This window comes from Plectropomus leopardus, chromosome 2, assembly GCF_008729295.1.
Source record: "Plectropomus leopardus isolate mb chromosome 2, YSFRI_Pleo_2.0, whole genome shotgun sequence".
NCBI classification, from domain to species: Eukaryota; Metazoa; Chordata; class Actinopteri; order Perciformes; family Serranidae; genus Plectropomus; species Plectropomus leopardus.
In genome coordinates, this window is record NC_056464.1 from 12836743 (window position 1) to 12850202 (window position 13460).

Consider the following 13460-nt stretch of genomic DNA (forward strand, 5'->3'; position numbering starts at 1 on the left):
TTCCATTTCTTCTTTTCCTTGTTTCCTTTCAAGGTTAAATGTCTGAAAGCGCTTGTTGCCTATACTGTACAAACTCACATAGGTTTCTCAAGAGACTTTCTAAGGCGAAGAGTTTTGGTTTGACTCTCTTTGACTCCTCTTTAATTGCTGGAACCAGCAACATGGTGGAGCCTAAAACAGCAGTAGTTAAAACTAAAACTGCCTGAAAACAAACAGGGGACTCACACATAATATATTCTAATCCAAAATGAATGAATTTTAAAAAACAGAATATTAATATATAAGGAATTAGCATTTAAATAGACAGACACTTTGTATTAAGCATATATCAGATAAACTGAAGGATTCAGTGACAGTTATTTTGACTGCACTACAAAATGAAATGCCACCCTTATGTATTTTATTTCAGCTGTTGCAGAACAACAACCTGGGCCCTTGGGTGATTTTTAACAAGTCAGCGCTTTATGTAGTCAACTTGGCATCTTTTAAGCTCATGTCAAATCATTAACTTAGCATAATGTTTGTACTTTGTTTTCTTAGGGGATTGTTGATTAAAATTGAGCAGTCAACACTGCACTGTTATTCATTTTGAACAGGACTGCATTTAAATCAAATATTTATTTTACTAATAACATTAATCCTGCAATACCCATGATTTAATAATAGCTCAGTCATGGTTCAGCGGGCTGTTTGCCATTTCAGGGAATCTGATAACTGAAATGTAAATTATATGTTGCCAGATATTACTGTTTAGTAAACAGCAGTCCTGTTATCTCTACTCTTAAGCGTTTAGTTTTTTTTTTTTTCTTTTGCTGTATCACATTTAATTTGTTTTTTAATTTGGTAAAAAGTGACATTCACCTCCTGTTAAATATATAGATAAACTTTTATAGATTTTATCTTTTTTATCTATACATTTTATCTTTATGTTTTTAGTATTGAGAGAGTGCTTTTGTAATTATCATGTTAAAAGTTATGTAATCTGAATGTTTTTAGTGAAGGAACCTTGAATATGTTTTCTCTTCAGTTTCCTTTTTATAGTTCTCCTTACTTTCTTCGAAGGTATGATATGCTAATCTTTTTTTTTCTATTCAAGGTTTACATTATTCAAAAAGGGGTTGCAAAAGTCATGTTCATTTGGGTTGGCTTTAATACATTTGGCCCTTTCCTTCTGTATTGTCTGAGGTGCACTAACAGGAATTACATGGTGGGGGATTGAGAGGTGGAAGGTGTTAGCGCTCCTTAATGCCCTGGAGAGCTGGCCTGACTTCTTTTATCTCAAATAAGCAGATCAGAGGACTGCTGATGGATTGCTGACTGCGTGTGAGAGATTTTCAGCTCTACTGGGTGTATGCACATGTTGTGGATTCGCACTTGCATACAAATAGGCCTGCATTTTTTTTTTTTTTTTTTCGTGAGTTGTGAGCTTGAATGTTTCAAGATTGAGCCTTAGACATACTCTGTGTGAATAGCAAGGGCAATGGAACATTTTCATTCAGAATTCAGCTGTCGATGGTGTGCAAAAGCCTGACATTTTTACCACAAGTAGAGACTAATCCACATGCTTCTACTGTCAGTCAACATCAGCCTTGAACTGTATCAGCTTTTCCAAAAGGAAATCACTGCTAATTGCTTCCACATGTTCTGCAACTTTGACTTCTTGTAGATTTATGTGGAAAACAAATCATCACACCCATCACTTGAGCTAATTACACAACTATCTGCCACACAACAGTCTCTTTCTGTCACCCTTAATTGTGTGCAGAGTTTCCCATTATTATTTCATGAGTTGACACGACACTGGTCAGTGATTGGCATTTTGCACTGTTCAGCATCAGCAGCAGTATTTATTGGGTGAAACATTGTGGCAGAAAGCTCAGAGGAGGATGAATAATGAAATAGTAAGACAAAAAAAAAAAAAAAAAAAAAAAAAAAATCCAGCTGGCTCAACTTGATTATAATTCAGATAGCCACTCTGTTCAATTGACAGAGAGAGATACAATGAAGATGTTTTTCTGATAAGAATTATTATTATATATTGTTTTTTTATTTAAAAAAATGATTAATATAAAAAAAAGGTTGGTGGGACTAAAGTCTCACATTTCGGTCCTTGAAAGGCATCATCAGTTCCTGTTAACAGTCACACTCTGACATCAGCAGCTGCTCCAATGACTACAGGTCAACCTGTGATTGAAGTCTTTTTGGGAGAGAATTCACCAGAGCCCAGGCCACAGCAGTAACTGTTTGGTATGCAGACAGACACACTGTATTCCAATTGAGGCATCACACCGTGATCCTCAGCCCCTAATCCGTGTTGTTCATGGTCACGACTGTGCAGGAATGTGCTCCTCATAGCAAGCAAGCGATTAGGTTTTTCTAAAAAAAATATCTCAGAGTTGTATTCTGTGTCACGGACAGACAAACTCTCCATTTTAATTACATTCTGTCTGACTTACTTCTTTTCTTCCACTTGTCAAATTCTGGTATGTTATCGCTACATTGAGATTGCTCCCATTGTACCGACTATGTGTCCATTTCATTCTCTGCTTATCTCTCTCCATTTCTTTTCTGCAAAGTCCCTTTTGCACACTGTTGTTTCCTGTGACGGCAACAAGGCAAAATTGTGCAAATCCATTTTGTAAAGGGATCACAAGCAGATGCTCTGTGTCCTCACAGGAGACTACATGTATCTCTCTGTAAACCCTGTGTATATTGTCTGAAAAAACTGGAAAATAAATGTGCTCACAATGAGACATAGAAAGTAAACTAGAATTCAGCTTATGTGGTTGTCAAAATGGGATCATACCCTCTACAATACATCATAAATGACAGGGTAAATGAGCTGTTTTCATTTTGAGGGATAAAGGGACTACACTGCACTTAAAAGATACAGACAGGTTTAAATTATGATGCAGCTTGGTGGATGAAAAATGAAACTGATGGTTATTCATCTCTAAAAAGTGTCTGTTTTATACAGAGAGAGTTTGATCATTAAAAAACAGGAAGTTATCATCTCCCTTTCAAGAACAGACTGTTCATAATGACTCCATTTTTACTGTATTCATAATTAAGTTTTACTTTAAAAGCTGTAAAATTTCCTTTTTAGGCTGAGGCAGGGGAAGCATAGCAGTCTTCTTATACAGGAAGGAAATGCAGAGCCTTTCCACTTTTATAAGCAAACCTGTGAAGTGTCACCGTGGCTGAAGGCTGGTGAAGCTCAATCCTGCCTGACCTCGCTGTGGTGTCGCCCCCTGGGATTTATGAAACTTTATACTCAGGGCGGATCTGGGCTTTGCCTCATAGACTGTGTATTGTGTTATGGTTCCTTGTGCTCACACAATAATAGAGCGAGATTGTGGGGTTATTTAAGGGAACCATGGTTTAGTTACACCTGTGCTTTTCCTGCTGTGGCAAGTCAAACACAATAAAAAGGTCTGTTTGGTTTCAGGAGCTACAAGTTATATTAAAAACTGATTTTGTTGAATTAATTCATCAGCTGGGTTTTCATCCAAATGTAGCACAAATTACTGCAGAATTTTAAAAAAATCTTTTAATTTAAATGCTTTTCCATCCAGTACTGTCATGCTGACCCAATTGCCAGAAGCGTACGTGACTGCAAACCATGTTAAATTTGCATTTTTCATACATAACACATCAACTTTGCTAAAGTGACATGGAAATAGCTAAATTATCCTCTGCCAGTGGAGGGGATTCGTGGATGGCTTGACACCCAGGTGAGACACCTGCTATGCTGCAGACCACTGTTTAAACCAACAAACAACAAAAGTGGTTATTTGACTAAGTCAACACTGTTTCCAGTGGATATTTTTGTCACTTAATGTCACCAAACCTGACTTTTTTAAAGTGACCTGTTGGTGTTTTTTCAGCACAAATAGCAGTTCTTTTTTACCAAGACATTGCTTTTCCTGCCGGGGTTGTACCCCAAAGCAAGATATTTTAAGCCAAAATATAATCTTTTCCAAGCCATAACCACGTGTGTTTTGTGCCTAAACACACCAAAGTGTTGTTGAAAAATTTTCATGCATCTGCCACATTGTAAGATGTAACCAATCTATGGTTTGCAGAAAAGAACAAGGGCAACATTTTTTGAGGTGATTAAGTTGGTAATGCGGATATTGGGACCATTTCATCGAGATATGTCTTGGATGGGGTTAACTCTCCTGTCACAGCAGGAGGTAGTGTCACATGATGGCATCATTATCAAAACTCAAACAAAGAAAACTATGGAGGTATAATAACAGAGAACACACTTAATACAGAGTTTTGAACAACTAATAGGACAGCTATGTGCTTTTGGAAAAGTTCTGTTAACAGCCCTGTGTGCATAAACAATCATGCTAAAAGCCTTTAGAGACAAACCAAAGAGCTTTCAGTGGCCTATGTAATGATGGTTTGTTATGACTCTCCAACAGTGTTTATTCACTGAACCTGGTGCACTCAGTCACATTTATTGTTTACCTATACAAGATATAGCAATTTTTTCCCCACATTTTTACTATATCCACTAAGATTTTTTTGCACAAATTAAAAATGTGCATAAAATGTGTTGGATGGCAAGTATGTGTGTATGTATATGGGTAGGTATTTATCCTGCAGATGTATATACAGATATAATATTATTATTCTATGTTTTTTTTTTTTTCTTTCTTTTTTCTTTTATTAATTAATTAATTAATTAATTTACTTATTTATTTATTTTTTTGTTATTATTGTTATCGCAATACTTTTACTATAATTCATTTTTCTATCTGTTTATTTTATCTTATTTAATTAATATTATTATTCTTTTTTTTTTTTTTTTTTTTAATTATTTATTTATATTGTTGGACCTGTGTTTATTCTCATCAGTTTGTCTGTCACCTTCGTACTTTATAATTATACAAGGGGTTTCAGGGGATTTGGGTGGGGGGAGGGCACTGCTTATCTATTTATATTCAATTTACTTGTTAATGTTATAAAAAAAAAAAAAAAAAAAAAAAAGGGGAAAAAAGGAATTGTACACACTCTTATATACACTGAATATTGTTGACTTGTCCTTTATAAATAAAAGTTATAAAAAAAAAAAAATGTGTTGGATGGAAAAGTACTTAATTACTATTTGACATTTACAGCAATGCGAGTCATTTTGTTATATTTAGAAAAAAAAAGATAGAAAAGCAAGAAAAAAAAAAGCATTTTATAAGTGTAATAGAAATAAAAGACCAAAGGCAAGATGAGGAAGTTAGGTTGATGAAAATAGGTAAAATGAAACTTTAGTTAATGGATTTTTTTAAACTCACAATTATTAAACAAAAAGATGATCCATGCAGCATACAACAATTATTATTGCTTCATTTCCACAAATCCACTTTATTCCAGGCATCTAATGCAATTCTTTTTCATTTGGAAATGGGAAGTAAAGTTTTTAAATTAAATTTGCTAATATCAAACGCATTCATAAAAGTATATTACCGGGCTCCTAGAAGGTGATCAGTGACCTGGTGTACCTTTCAGAGTTTGTGGATCTGTAATCTGGACCAGCATAGGGAACTGTAACGTGAACAAATTGTAATGAATTAATATTCTGTACACATTTTTGAAACATTTCATAATTTCATGTAATTTTATTTAAATTAGTGTATGCCGAACTTAGTGTTTTTTTTGAACACCTGCCTTATATCTAGTAATTGGTCTGTAGATAATTTGTCTGCTTGTATTATCAGGCTCCATTGACATTCTCTCAGCATCTCATCATAGTGGCTCTGCAGCTCATACACCCTTCAAAAGAAAACTTTTCTCAGTTGAGGATGCATCCTTCAATGAACCCCACAGTTTGATCAATTTCCTCTCTATTCTGTGTGTTTGTCAATGTTTGCACTCCTCCACCATTTGTTACCATTGTCTCTGCATCTGCTCTCCTCTCCCAACCTTCCTCTCCCCTCTCCACACCTCATCAATCTCTATTCTGCAGCTCTATCTCTAAATCTGCTACAGTGCTTTCCCTCTCTTCCTCTGGTCTATCTCCTCACTTTCACCTCACTTCTCTGGTGCTCCCTGGAGGAAACCACTTAAAATGATGTTTTATTACAACTTTCAACAGACCGACCTTTCCCACAGTCGTTTCACACCTCCTTTCCTAACAACATTCTCTCAGATAATGGCCCGTGCTTTATGTTTGTGTGGTGCTGTATTTTGCATTTACGTGATCATTTCCTACAATGGCATTTTCAATATTAAATAATATACCTTTGATTTTACATTATCATATATATATATATATATATATATATATATATATATATATATATATTAAAAAGAACAGGATTATTCTTTTGACCCATATGATGCAACATTTTGGAACATAAATGTAATCAGAATGCAAAATGTGTGGTTTACTTTTTCTTGCTTTTAGTTTAGAATCAGCAAAAACAGCCTTAAGGCATGAGAGGATCACAGGTGACAGGATGACAAACCTACTGACACTCTGTTATCTAGATCAGCAATCACATTTGTTCCGCCTGTGACCCATTAACACAAAGCATTCTGTTATCGTGACCCCTTTGTGTTTTTAGAGACTTGTGTACATAAAAATACACAATATATAGACATTTGTGCTGCCACATTTATTTCTGACAAATCTCCTACCTCAGTAATCCTCCCATGACCCCTTCAGTTCATTGTGCAACACCAGGTTATGGAGCAATGATCTAAATTATTCAGCATTTATTATTCAAGACAGAAAGGAAAATGTACCACTACAGAAAACAAGTAAAGCCTTTATTTGAAAGTTTTGTATTTTCTTAATTATTCTTAGATGTTTCCTTAAAAAAAAGCATGTCATTAGTCCCAGATTTTAGTTAATGTACAGACAATGTTTACTGGGTCCAGACCTTTGAAAAAGCCCCCTCAACAAAGCTCAAGTTATGTTATTTATCTAGCATTGTGGCATGAAACAGCAGTTTCTTGGTTGAAAAAAACAACTAAAAACAATTGGACTAATGCCGTCGTCAAACTGTTGTCAAGCTGTGTGCTCAAGTGCACCAGACAGTTGAGGAGTATCAAAAATGGCATCCATTCTTTTGACCCATATGATGCAACATTTTGGAACATAAATGTAATCAGAATGCAAAATGTGTGGTTTACTTTTTCTTGCTTTTAGTTTAGAATCAGCAAAAACAGCCTTAAGGCATGAGAGGATCACAGGTGACAGGATGACAAACCTACTGACACTCTGTTATCTAGATCAGCAATTCACATTTGTTCCGCCTGTGACCCATTAACACAAAGCATTCTGTTATCGTGACCCCTTTGTGTTTTTAGACACTTGTGTACATAAAAATACACAATATATAGACATTTGTGCTGCCACATTTATTTCTGACAAATCTCCTACCTCAGTAATCCTCCCATGACCCCTTCAGTTCATTGTGCAACACCAGGTTATGGAGCAATGATCTAAATTATTCAGCATTTATTATTCAAGACAGAAAGGAAAATGTACCACTACAGAAAACAAGTAAAGCCTTTATTTGAAAGTTTTGTATTTTCTTAATTATTCTTAGATGTTTCCTTAAAAAAAAGCATGTCATTAGTCCCAGATTTTAGTTAATGTACAGACAATGTTTACTGGGTCCAGACCTTTGAAAAAGCCCCCTCAACAAAGCTCAAGTTATGTTATTTATCTAGCATTGTGGCATGAAACAGCAGTTTCTTGGTTGAAAAAAACAACTAAAAACAATTGGACTAATGCCGTCGTCAAATTGTTGTCAAGCTGTGTGCTCAAGTGCACCAGACAGTTGAGGAGTATCAAAAATGGCATCCACTGTAGACAAGATAGACACTGCTATCGAGGCTGTTCTAAATCAACATGTCTTCTCAATATCGCCAAACATCGTAGTTCATTTTTACTTTGCTCTGCCCCACTCTTAAAAGTCGAGTGTGTAGAAGTAAGCGTTGTGTTTCAGAACTGAGACTTCTCCCGTGTGCCAAGCATTTAGGAGAACTATGATGCCCTGCAGTAATGCGGACTCCTCACCGATTCAAGTACTTCTTTTTCTTGGAAATCAAAACTAAACTTTTTCTCTGCTTTGACTATATTTAGTACCACACAACATATTCTCCTCAGGAGACTGTCAGAAAATTGTCAGGATTTTTTAAAGATATAACATACCTGAAAAAAAGGTTTTTAATTAAATGAATACTGAATCGGAATATTGAATGAAACCAAAGAGACCTTGATATAAACAGCAAATTTTCTGCCCGGTCAGCAGTTGAAATATGTGGATATTTGCAAACAGAAAGAGATTAGTTTCAGCACAAAAAAAGCTACTGAGCAATTTAGCCATTAACAGTGACCTGCATAACTTTCCTTTTGAACTTAAAAGAGCCATGATCCTGAGGTTAATCTAAACAGAGGTCTTCTCGGGGTCAGGGAGGAGGAGGGTGCGCTCTGCCCCTGCTGTGCAATGGATTAGAAGCGGTGGCAGGTCATTACATACCTGGAAGCTGAAGCTAATCAGAATGTTGGCAGAGCCGCAGGCCGCCGGAAATGATTGCCTCTTTTTTTACCTTTCAACGTTCATCTGTACTAATGGTGTTGTCACAACGCTGGCATTTTTATGGCCACCTATAGCACATTTCCAACGCAAACACCGCAAGGAGGTTGTCCATATTTCAGGGGCTGTAAGATTCTTGCATAAAATGGGCATACATTAAGCACATGAGGACAAGAAAAGCAGGAGAAAATCTTTCAAGCAAAAAGGATTTTTGCTCCAGCAGGAAAAATGGAAAGTATATTGCTGAGCCATGTAGCATTGTGATGGGATTATAATGTACAGAATTTAATGCTTCTCGATATCCCGTGAAGCTGTTTCTTCAGTGCACATCCACGTGCCTCAAAGATATATCTGAACATACAGGATCCTCTTTACACGTCAATGTCAATATGAAAACACTTTTGTTCTATAACAATTTGGATATGATCATGAAAATGATCACATATCTCATTGAACCGTTTGTATATTATTAGGCTGTTCTCATGCACTGAGAAGTGAGACTTAAACTGCAACTGATGTTGCCAACAAGCCTAAAATTTATATTTATTAATCAGAAGTTATATTTATTATTCATGAGAAGAGTATTTGTAGAACAATCTCAGGATTTAGATTCAGATTGTTTTTGAAAAATATAAATATATACTTTTTTTGTCATAGTCTGCTGTGTCCTGATTCTTAAGACTTTTGGGAAGACTGGACTAAGTATCTGTACAAGACAATTTGAGTTGCCGCCATAAGTTAGTTTCTTTGTTTTCACTTGGTCGGCTTATTGTGAAGACTGTGTTTTCTTAGTTTTTGAGTTTCAGTTTACTGTGTTGTACCTGTGCTGCTTTTCCCTCACTAACCCATCCACACACATGCTCTGCATCACCTCCCTGCTCCTCAGTTTCTCACAGCCAATCAGCTTCCTGCCTGCTCCTCTGCCTCATTGCCTTATTACCCTCACCTGAGCTTCTTTGCCCTTTTTCTTCACCTGCACTTCATCACTTCATCAGTAGTTTGTATTTAAGGCCTGGTTTTCACTTCAGTCTTTGTTGGATCCTTGTTTTGGTCGTGTGGTTTTTTGTTGTCTCTGTGCTCAGAACTGGAATGAAAGAGTTATCTCTTTGAGTTGTCTGCTGTCTTCTGCATTTGGGTTCATGTGCTCTGAGTCTTACACTTTTAATATATTGCCACTTTTGCCAATGTATGCCAATCTCCAAACCTCATATGCATTTTATCTGTTTTAAATGTTTAGATTTTTACTTTCAGTGATATGTCCAAGATTCAGGCTCTTCAATGAGGGTAAATTGATACAATTACTATTTGGTGACAGTTTTAAAAAAACGGTATCCATAAGCAGCATAAGTTTGTCTTTCTTGACTGGATGAACAGTGAAACTTCTTATCTCTGAAATCCTCCTCGCTGAATCGACAGAGTACTTTGCGTTAACACCCTCTGAGGTATAATAAGTGCCTGTTGTTTAGATTTTATTTAGTTTGCTTTACATATGCTCAAGGGGCATGGCGTTTAAAGACAAAACTATATGAAATGTCTTTAGTCTGCTGCGGCTTTAAAGACATCTAATTTCAGCTCAGACTTAAACAAACAGGCAGCAACATTTTTACTGAAATGCAAAAGAAATGTTTGAGTTTTAGTAACATGTCTGCTTTAAATAGTAATCACTTAAGACAGTTATAAATACTATATGAATGCATATATATCCCCTTTTTTATTGAGAAGTGATTCCTTTTCCTGACTATTAGGCATGAAGATCTTATTATGCATGTTAAATTATAAGCAGATCTCATAATTAACAAATATGCACTAAGCTGTCCCACACCACTGAATCAGCAACTAAAAAACACTCCTTTCTCTGTATATACTGTAAATCTGTATATTTTCTTTGACATTTTGAACCCAACTTTCCAAGTTTACACAAATCTTCATACTGCTTCATACATCAGTGAAACAGGCCTGATGTGGAGGCAATTAAAAAGACATTCAGAGTCGGTTAGTATGTTGGTGATGATTAAAAAAACAGGGTTCAGATCAGAAAATGGTGAGAGCTATGCTTTCAGCCTAATAAGTTCCTCTGGGCAAAGTTTACTTTGTACTAAGTCATTTAGATATAGAGTCTTTTTTAAAATTCTCTTAATGGGGGTTTAACACCATCTGAAACATTAATTATCATTTGGGGTCACTCCATGGATCCAAATTATATACCTGCAAATGAAAACAAAGCATGATTAAACATCATAAAACACTGTATATTTTTCCCCTCTGGTATTAAGTGATGATAAATCTCCACAAAACATTTTTCTGTATGCATTATGGTTTTCACCGCCTGCTCACTGTTCTCCTTCTGTCTGGTCCCAGCGGTTCCACTTAGCACTCATTGCACCATTTATTTTCATTATACTCTGACACTGTGACTACAGCCTAAAACCAGCATCTCATCATCTCAGTGCTTTCTTGGTTGGAACTCACTATGGCCCACAAAACTCTGGATATTTTATTTCATTATCCACTTATTGCTCCAAACATTGTGTTTTAAGGGCTCTCATTTTGAGATCCAGAGCACAGCTTTTTATTTCATATTAACTTTATATAATAAACAACATCTCTGGAATGTCAAAGGAATAATAACATTGTCAAAGCTTTAATTAGAGACAGCTTTATTAGTTTTTGGCTGTATCTTCGCTTGTAGTGCTTTCAGTGAAGGTAAACAATAAACAAGATTGTTTTTGTCTTTGAAGCTTTGTTGTTCTGCCAAATATCAGTTCAAAGTTTATACATTTGGTCTTTTATGATCAGCCTATGCATGAAAAAAGCTGAGTGTCCAACAAATTGTGTATCTCACAATGAATAATTCATATCTCCCGAAGGCGTGTATGTAATCCTGCATGTGTATGATTTCTTGCTCAGTATGAATGAAGCTTAAGCTTTTCCATCAATGCACTCAGCAGTCTGCTGCTTTCATCCTGGAGAGCAGAGCCGAATCCCAAAGAACCTCTGAAGGAGCAATTACAAGACCACAGAAATGCCAACTGTCATGCTCCTCCCAGGGATGATGGCCAGATCTTGATGAACTGCCCCAAGTGTGGTTACTTTCTGCTGGCCTGACAAGAGGCAATGACTGCGAGCTGGGACTCAAGAAGAATAGCACATACACACTCTGCAACACAATACAGAATATCCTCAGTATGGTGGAGCGAACTGAAATCACCTGCTCAGCTGATATGCACAGTATCATCTTGAGTAAAAGCTGACAGCTTGTAAGACCCTCCAAAAAAGTGATTGTCCCTAAACAATAGTAAGTAAGCACAGCAGTCAATCTTAAGATTCCCCACATGTTGAAGCTGTGTGCTCAGGCACTGAGAGTCACATATATTTCAAGACTTTGGTGGATGGCATATCTTTTTGTAGTCTTTACAAAATAACAAGCACAAGGCCAAATTTGTGAAGAGCAGATTTAAAGGACCAGTGTGTGGATAAATATTTGTGTTTCATTAGATTTAGCTGAATTTAGGTTTTGATGATGGGTGACCAAAATTCTATGTCAAGACAACGTAGTCAGTTAGATGTAACAAACAGATGTTGTTGATATTTTGTTGGGTTTAAGTTGTGTCGTTAAGTAACCAATATCAAACTTCTTTTAAACATATTATCCCATCGTGATGTAGAAATGACATTTAGTCATAACGTATGGAGAAAGAAATTTTTACTTTGTTAGACATTTAAAATGTCATTTACCTGATTTTCTTTCCAGCCAATTTTTTTCTTGTCTGTCCAACACAAGACTCCAACATCTTTCTGACATCATACTGACATCCACTGCCAGCTGACTGTGACAGAATGGGAAATTTGAAAAGAGAGAACAGTAAATAAAGGGTGTAGGGCTAATGGTAAATTGTCTGTTTTAAGCTTTAATTACAAAGAAGGTACAGTTGAGGTGAAAAAGAAAGAATGGTGAGTGAGAGGTAGCAATACTAGCTGTATAAACTAATCTGTCCTCTCTCTGTTGAACAAGCTTCTCGGCTTATGCTCATAGTAATTGCTTATGAGTGATAGACAGACAACATGCATCACTGAGACAGCTATGAATACAAAATAAAGAATATAGTTTTACCTTACTGTGAGTGTTATGTAAATGTCCAGGTCTATGAGCAGCGGGCAACGATGTCAAGCAACTAAGCAACACAGATATTGAAGTTTCTGAGAGAAAATATAAAACCTTCAACTTTCAGACTTGGAACAAAACAGCTTGGCTGTCAACACCCTCCGTGCCTGCTTTGCATTTTATCATCACTATAAAGTTGGAACCGTACCGATCGCTTCTCTGCCCTGCTGTTAAACTGATTTTTTTTTTCTTTTTTTCTTTTTTTTTTACAGCTTGGCACACTACACAAGAGCTCTTGTTGTTCATAAGACACATGAATTTGCCGGAGGGGCGGTTTGGAGCACATGCCAGTTTATTTGGTGAGCTTGGCACCGCTGCACATGAAAGTGTAATAAAAACCCATCTGCTACAAGACTGACGCTGAGCCAGTCCAATAGAAATGAGGCTTGTCCTCTGTTTGTAATTGCTTTTTGTTTTTTTTTTTGTCGTGTTTGTCTGTCTGTGTGTGTGTGTGTGTGTGTGTGTGTGTGTGTGTGTGTGTGTGTGTGTACTTGAGGATTTGGCCAACAGTTTGTAATTGTAATTTTTAGATGTAAAATCAGAAGTGTGCTGCTTCAGTTCATACAGATACACGACATATGGACTGCACCAATGCTGCTGCTGCCAAAAATACCAGAACATGTTTTTGTAAAGATTTCATTTAGGACAGAAAATACAAGCTACTGAACTCACCAACATGATACACATTGTTCTAACATGCTGTCAATCTTGTGCAAACAATGCATTTCAGCAACTGTGAACGC